General features: G+C 31.8%; 2 pseudogenes; both read right to left on the reverse strand.

The window, feature by feature from the left end:
• Positions 1-263: 263 nt before the first annotated feature.
• Positions 264-397, reverse strand: LOC145291768 (U2 spliceosomal RNA; annotated as a pseudogene).
• Positions 398-8,889: 8,492 nt separating this feature from the next.
• LOC145291769 (U2 spliceosomal RNA) lies at positions 8,890-9,023 on the reverse strand (annotated as a pseudogene).
• Positions 9,024-9,085: the final 62 nt, after the last annotated feature.

A 9,085-nucleotide genomic window follows, 5' to 3' on the forward strand; every position in this document is an offset into this window, starting at 1 on the left:
TCTTAAACTGGAGGGGGGGGGATCCACTTGAATCCAACAAAACCAGTAATTTTTTTTTTCTATTATATATACATCATTTTCTATAAAATTAAGTGTAGACTTTATAATTAAAACAAAAAATGTTATTCATACTAAAAAAAAAAAACGCTTAGTCATGTCACGTGACGTGACGTCAACATCCACTAATGGCGAACAATTGTACCTATTTACTATGCCTCCCCACGGGACAGAGTTAGACACCAGGGTCGTTTTTTAACGTGGAGAAAAGGTACAAAAATAAAAATTGTCTCAGTCGTGGAGGATTTCTCCTCCACCGAAAGAGAACAAGAAATAGAAGTGCAGCATCTGAAGAACAGATACTACACTTTGATCTTGACCAAAAGGCCAAGAATGCGAACAATTGTAAATAACAACTTTTTTCACAAAACCAACACCGTCTTTCTTTTTTTTCTCTCTCTTTCTCTCTCTCACCCACTTACTCTTCCCTCTCTCTCACCCTCTTTCTCTTGACGTCACACCACTGTTAAACTGTGGGGGGGGGAACACATTCCCAGGCATTATCTCCTATAGATGCACATTTTATTAGAAATTCAGCTTTCAAAATATTAGACGATAATAAAAATATAAAACCAACACCCTCTTTCTCTTTTCTCTCTCTCTCACCAACTTACTCTTCTCTCTCTCTCACCCTCTTTCTCTTGACCTCCTACTACTGTTAAACTGTGTGTGTGTGTGGGGGGGGAGAGGCAGCTTGAAAACCAACAAAAACAGTGCACAGTTTCCCAAGCATTTGGGGTGGGAAGGGGGGGAAGAAGCCGAGCGCACAGTTTCGTGTGAGAGAGAGAGAACAATTCTCAACCTATATACTCAACAAATTTTTTATCTACAGATTTGAAAGTTTGTATATAGGGTATTCAGACATATGGAAATATATCTAGCATAATCTATCTATTATATCTATAAAAGTGAAAATGTGTGTGTGTGAGGTAGCCAGAGAGAGAGAGAGAGAGAGAGAGAGAGAGAGAGAGAGAGAGAGAGAGAGAGAGAGAGAGAGACAACAATTCTCAACCTATATATTCAATACATTTTTATACTACAGATTTGAAAATTTGTATATAGGGTATTCAGACATATGGAAATATATCTAGCATAATCTATCTATTATATCTATAAAAGTGAAAATGTGTGTGTGTGTGTGTGTGTGTGCGTAAGAGAGAGAGAGAGAACAATTCTCAACCTATATACTCAACGTATTTTTATCTACGGATTTTAAACTTTGTATATAGGGTATTCAGACATATAGAAATATATCTAGCATAATCTATACATTATATCTATAAAAGTGAGAATGTGAGTGTGTGAGAGAGAGAGAACAATTCTCAACCTATATATTCAACAAATTTTTTACCTACAGATTTGAAAATTTGTATATTGGGTATTCAGACATATGGAAATATATCTAGCATAATCGATCTATTATATCTATAAAAGTCAGAATGTTTGCGTGTGGTTGTGTGTGTAAGGTTGCGAGAGAGAGAGAGAGAACAATTCTCAACCTATCTATTCAATAAATTTGTTATCTACAGATTTGACCATTTGTATATAGGGTATTCAGACATATGGAAATATATCCAGCATAATCTATCTATTATATGCATAAAAGTGAGAATGTGTGCGTGAGAGAGAGAGAGAGAGAGAGAGAGAGAGAGAGAGAGAGTAAGTACAATTCTCACCCTATATATTCAACAAATTTTTTATCTACCGATTAGAAAATTTGTATATAGGGTATTCAGACATATGGAAATATATCTAGCATAATCTATCTATTATATCTAGAAAAGTGAGAATGTGTGTGAAAGAGAGAGAGAGAAGAGAGAGAGAGAGAACAATTCTCAACCTATATATTCAACTAATTTTTATGTACAGATCTGAAAATTTGTATACAGGGTATTCAGACATATGGAAATATATCTAGCATAATCTATTATATCTATAAAAGGTAGAATGTGTGTGTGTGTGTGTGAGTGAGTGAGTGAGTGAGTGAGTGAGTGAGAGAGAGAGAGAGAACAATTCTCAACCTATATACTCAACAAATTTTGTATCTACAGATTTGATAATTTGTATATAGGGTATTCAGACATAAGGAAATATATCTAGCATAATCTATCTATTATATCTATAAAAGTGAGAATGTGTGTGAAAGAGAGAGAGAGAGAACAATTCTCAACCTATATATTCAACAAATTCTATCTTTACAGATTTGAAAATTTGTATATAGGGTATTCAGACATATGGAAATATATCTAGCATAATCTATTATATCTATAAAAGTGAGAATGTGTGTGTGTGAGAGAGAGAGAAAGAACAATTCTCAACCTATATACTCAACAAATTTTTTATCTACAGATTTAAAAATTTGTATATAGGGTATTCAGACATATAGAAATGTATCTAGCATAACCTATCTATTATATCTATAAAATAACCATGTGTGTGTGTGAGAGAGAGAGAGAGAGTCAGAGAGAGAGAGAGAACAATTTTCAGCTTGTGTGTGTGTGAGAAAGAGAGAGAGAGAAAGAGAGGAAGGAAAATTCTCACCCTATATATTCAACAAATTTTTTATCTACATATTAGAAAATTTGGATATAGGGTATTCAGACGTATGGAAATATATCTAGCATAATCTATCTATTATATCTATAAAAGTGAGAATGTGTGTGTGAGAGAGAGAGAAAGAGAGAGAGAGAGAACAATTCTCAACCTATATATTCAACTAATTTTTTATCTACAGATTTGAAAATGTGTATATTGGGTATTCAGACATATGTAAATATATCTGGCATAATCTATGTATTATATCTATAAAAGTGTGAATGTGAGTGATGGAAAGAGCAAAAAATTCTCAACCTATATAACCTATAAAGGTGAGAATATGTGTGAGAGAGAGAGAGAGAGAGAACAATTCTCAACCTATATATTCCACACATTTTTGGGCACAGATTTGGAAATTTGTATATAGGGTAGGCAGACATATAGAAATATATCTAGCATAATCTATCTATTATATCTATAAAAAGTGAGAACTTGTGTGTGTGTGTGTGTGTGAGAGAGAGAGAGAACAATTCTTAACCTACATACTCAACAAATTTTTTACCTACAGTTTAGAAAATTTGTATAAAGGGTATTCAGACATATGGAAATATATCTAGCATAATCTATCTATTATAACTACAAAAGTTAGAATGTGTGTGTGAGAGAGAGAGAGAGAACAATTCTAAACCTATATATTCAACAAATTTTTTATCTACAGATTTGAAACTTTGTATATAGGGTATTCAGACATATGGAAATATATCTAGCATAATCTATCTATTTTATCTATAAAAGTGAGAATGCGTGTGTGTGAGATAGCGAGAGAGAGAGAGAGAAAAAGAGAGAGATAAAAATTCTCAACCTATACATTCAACAAATTTTTTATCCACAGATTTGAACATTTGTATATAGGGTGTTCAGACATATAGAAATATATCTAGCATAATCTATCTATTATATGTATAAAAGTGAGAATGTGTGTGTGTGTGAGAGAGAGGACAATTGTCAACCTATGTATACAACAAATTTTTTATCTACAGATTTCAAAATTTGTATATTGGGCATTCAGACACATTTCAATATATCTGGCATAATCTGTCTATTATATCTATAAAAGTGAGAATGTGTGTGATAGAGAGAGAGAGAACAATTCTCAACCTATATACTCAACAAATTTTTTATCTACAGATTTGAAAATTTGTATATAGGGTATTCAGACATATGGAAATATATCTAGCATAATCTATTATATCTATAAAAGTGAGAATGTGTGTGTGTGTGTGAGAGAGAGAGAGAGAGAGAGAGAACAATTCTCAACCCATATACTCAACAAATTCTTTATCTACAGATTTTAAAATTTGTATATAGAGTATTCATACAAATAGAAATATATCTAGGATAATCTTTCTATTATATCTATAAAAGTGAGAATGTGTGTGTGTGTGAGCGAGAGAGAGAGAGAGAGAGAGAGAGAGAGAACAGTTCTCAACCTATACATTCAACAAATTTTTATATATAGGGTATTCAGAAATATCGAAATATATCTAGCATAATCTATTATATCTTTAAAAGTTAGAATGTGTGTGTGTGAGAGATAGAGAGAACAATTCTCAACCTATGCACTCTACAAATTTTTTATCTACAAATTAGAAAATTTGGATATAGGGTATTCAGACGTATGGAAATATATCTAGCATAATCTATCTATTATATCTATAAAAGTGAGAATGTGTGTGTGAGAGAGAGAGAAAGAGAGAGAGAGAGAACAATTCTCAACCTATATATTCAACTAATTTTTTATCTACAGATTTAAAAATGTGTATATTGGGTATTCAGACATATGTAAATATATCTGGCATAATCTATGTATTATATCTATAAAAGTGTGAATGTGAGTGATGGAAAGAGCAAAAAATTCTCAACCTATATAACCTATAAAAGTGAGAATATGTGTGAGAGAGAGAGAGAGAGAGAACAATTCTCAACCTATATATTCCACACATTTTTGGGCACAGATTTGGAAATTTGTATATAGGGTAGGCAGACATATAGAAATATATCTAGCATAATCTATCTATTTTATCTATAAAAGTGAGAACTTGTGTGTGTGTGTGTGTGTGTGAGAGAGAGAGAGAACAATTCTTAACCTACATACTCAACAAATTTTTTACCTACAGTTTAGAAAATTTGTATAAAGGGTATTCAGACATATGGAAATATATCTAGCATAATCTATCTATTATAACTACAAAAGTTAGAATGTGTGTGTGAGAGAGAGAGAGAGAACAATTCTAAACCTATATATTCAACAAATTTTTTATCTACAGATTTGAAACTTTGTATATAGGGTATTCAGACATATGGAAATATATCTAGCATAATCTATCTATTTTATCTATAAAAGTGAGAATGCGTGTGTGTGAGATAGCGAGAGAGAGAGAGAGAGAAAAAGAGAGAGATAAAAATTCTCAACCTATACATTCAACAAATTTTTTATCCACAGATTTGAACATTTGTATATAGGGTGTTCAGACATATAGAAATATATCTAGCATAATCTATCTATTATATGTATAAAAGTGAGAATGTGTGTGTGTGTGAGAGAGAGGACAATTGTCAACCTATGTATACAACAAATTTTTTATCTACAGATTTCAAAATTTGTATATTGGGCATTCAGACATATTTCAATATATCTGGCATAATCTGTCTATTATATCTATAAAAGTGAGAATGTGTGTGATAGAGAGAGAGAGAACAATTCTCAACCTATATACTCAACAAATTTTTTATCTACAGATTTGAAAATTTGTATATAGGGTATTCAGACATATGGAAATATATCTAGCATAATCTATTATATCTATAAAAGTGAGAATGTGTGTGTGTGTGAGAGAGAGAGAGAGAGAGAGAGAGAGAGAGAACAATTCTCAACCCATATACTCAACAAATTCTTTATCTACAGATTTTAAAATTTGTATATAGAGTATTCATACAAATAGAAATATATCTAGGATAATCTTTCTATTATATCTATAAAAGTGAGAATGTGTGTGTGTGTGAGCGAGAGAGAGAGAGAGAGAGAGAACAGTTCTCAACCTATACATTCAACAAATTTTTATATATAGGGTATTCAGAAATATCGAAATATATCTAGCATAATCTATTATATCTTTAAAAGTTAGAATGTGTGTGTGTGAGAGATAGAGAGAACAATTCTCAACCTATGCACTCTACAAATTTTTTATCTACAAATTAGAAAATTTGTATATAGGGTATTCACACATATGGAAATATATCTAGCATAATCTATCTATTATATCTATAAAAGTTAGAATGTGTGTGTGAGGTAGCCAGAGAGAGAGAGAGAGAGAGAGTAAGAACAATTTTCAACCTATATATTCAACAAATATTTGATCTACAGATTAGAAAATTTGTATATAGGGTATTCAGACATATGGAAATATATCTAGCATAATCTATCTATTATATCTCTAAAATTGAGAATGTGTGTGTGAGAGAGAGAGAGAGAACAATTTTCAACCTATATACTCAACAAATTTTTTTATCTACAGATTTGAAAATTTGTATATAGGGTATTCAGACATATGGAAATATATCTAGAGTAATCTATCTATTATATCTATAAAAGTGAGAATGCGTGTGTGTGTGAGAGAGAGCGACACAGAACAATTCTCAACCTATATATTCAACAAATTTTTTATGTACAGATCTGAAATATCACATTTGTATAGAAGTAGAAATCTTGATACCTACTCTGATACCTAATAAAAGAAAGGACACTCTTTAGGGCGGATTTTGATTATAACAAGTCACTAATTAGAAATTATAATAAACATTCTAATAATTTAAGAATTTTACCAAAATAAAATTGCATGGTAATCACCCAATTTCTGCCACAAAATTTTGATAGGCAGAACTCATAAACATAAAATATATATTTTCTAATTTCATCTTTTTTTTTTTTCTTTTTACATAATCTGGTTTGATGTTTTCCCAAATATTCAAATCACTATATTTTGCTGCTTAATATCAAATACAGCAACTGAGTTATTTTTATGCATCAAACAATTACATTTTCTCATTCATCCAAACTAATCACTGAACATCAATTTCATATTTTCTTCACTAAAATATTACTGTGCTTGATGTCATCAAGTGGAGCGGATCATTTTTTTTTTCATTTGTTCACACATTTTTCCAATTTATATATATTTTAAAGATTCTTAGCCTATGTCATTGCATACCAATCTGTTTATTAAAAGTTAAGGTTCACTGTAAACACATATGTTACACCAAAATAAAAACGCTTCAGATAATGTCTTGATATTCAATTCAGTTTCTCACATGACATCTTATGAAGTTAGTAGAAATGTTACAGACTTTTGAATCTCAAACACTTTCAATACTGTGCACTGATATTTTCTTTTTTGCAATATAAGCACATTCATGATTTTTTTTACAAACGTTAAAAACTTTCACATTGTGTAGCAATATACTGAAACAATTATAAAAATATTTGTTTTTATTTTGAATGATGCAGGGCATCTGAAGAGAGATTTTTCTAACAAAATGAAAGTATAATTTTTAGCAATAGGTATCTAGGAAAAGGCCACTACATATGTTATAAGTTCCAAATTTCCACAACCTGGCAAATACTGGTACATGCTAGCAAATTTAGATTTGCAATTACAAAATATGATTCTAATTTTTTCCTTTGCTCTTTATTCTAACACTACACTAAGTTTACTGTGTTATTTCGCTACAGTTGATATTGTGTAGAACAATAAGAAAATCATAGTGAACAATGCATTCAACAAAATTTCATACACATTTCTAGATACCTATATCTAATAAGTTCAAAAGAAAGGACACACTTAGGGAGGTATTTTGGTCGTCAAGTCACTAAATAGAGATTAGCTGGTTTCCCGGCATAGCCCAGGATATAATAAAGATTGACTGAAATACATGTTCTAGCTGGTTTCTAGGCGTTGCCAGGGATGTAATATAGACACATTATGTTGTATATTACCTGTTCTCTTCTCCCTAAGGTAAAACAATTTCATATACATGCTGTAAATTACCTATGCTAGGGATAAAACATGAACAATATCAGTCCTAGGGTAGATAAAACAAATAATACATAGAGATGAAAGATTCCTCTCCCCTAAGAATCAAACATATGTTCAATATCTGCTTTTGTTTTTTCATTGTTTATACGGTCCCGAGCAACGCCGGGTAGCCCTGCTAGTCTATATATATAAAAGGCAAAAATCGGTGTGTATGTATGTATGTATGTTTGTTTGTAACGCTAAAACTTTTGAAAGACGGAACCAGAGTTGACAAATTTGGTATCATATTGCACCTTGATCACCCGGATGACAAATATCGAAATTTCACGTCAAACGGACCAGTAGAAAGGGGTCAACTGATCGTTTTTCTCCTAGGGGGGCCCCCCCAAAAACCTGTCATTTTACCGTTATTCAATACGTGTCACGTGACGTGACGTCAGCTCAAACTTTTGACAGACACAACCAAAGTTGACAAATTATGTATCATATTGAACCTTGATCACCCGCATGACAAATATCGAAATTCCACACCAAACGGACCATTAAAAGGGGGTGAACTGATCATTTCTCTCCTAGGGGGGCCCCCCAAAAAACCTGTCATTTTAATGTTAATATTACACAATCCAAAAACGCTTAGTCATGTCACGTGACGTGACGTCAACATCCAGTAATGGCGAACAAATGTAAACAAACACTTTGTTTTACCGATACTTTTGTAATTTCTCTTCTGCTTTGTTCTAGAGATTATTAAACTCCATGACAATGTCTCCAGCGTATTTAACTGGTTAAAAATAGTAATTATACAAGAGTTTTAACGAAAAATATCAGGAAAAAATGTACAGGAATAAAAAAAAATTCAGCTTTCAAAATATTCGTCGATAAAAAAACCGATCTTTATATTTACGCTAGCCATTTTGTATATTACCACGTGACCTGCTATCTCTTAAACTGGAGGGGGGGGATCCACTTGAATCCAACAAAACCAGTAATTTTTTTTTTCTATTATATATACATCATTTTCTATAAAATTAAGTGTAGACTTTATAATTAAAACAAAAAATGTTATTCATACTAAAAAAAAAAAAACGCTTAGTCATGTCACGTGACGTGACGTCAACATCCACTAATGGCGAACAATTGTACCTATTTACTATGCCTCCCCACGGGACAGAGTTAGACACCAGGGTCGTTTTTTAACGTGGAGAAAAGGTACAAAAATAAAAATTGTCTCAGTCGTGGAGGATTTCTCCTCCACCGAAAGAGAACAAGAAATAGAAGTGCAGCATCTGAAGAACAGATACTACACTTTGATCTTGACCAAAAGGCCAAGAATGCGAACAATTGTAAATAACAACTTTTTTCACAAAACCAACACCGTCTTTCTTTTTTTTCTCTCTCTT

Source organism: Euprymna scolopes, chromosome 12 (assembly GCF_053919585.1).
Source record: "Euprymna scolopes isolate OS-2025 chromosome 12, ASM5391958v1, whole genome shotgun sequence".
In the NCBI taxonomy this organism is placed as follows: domain Eukaryota; kingdom Metazoa; phylum Mollusca; class Cephalopoda; order Sepiida; family Sepiolidae; genus Euprymna; species Euprymna scolopes.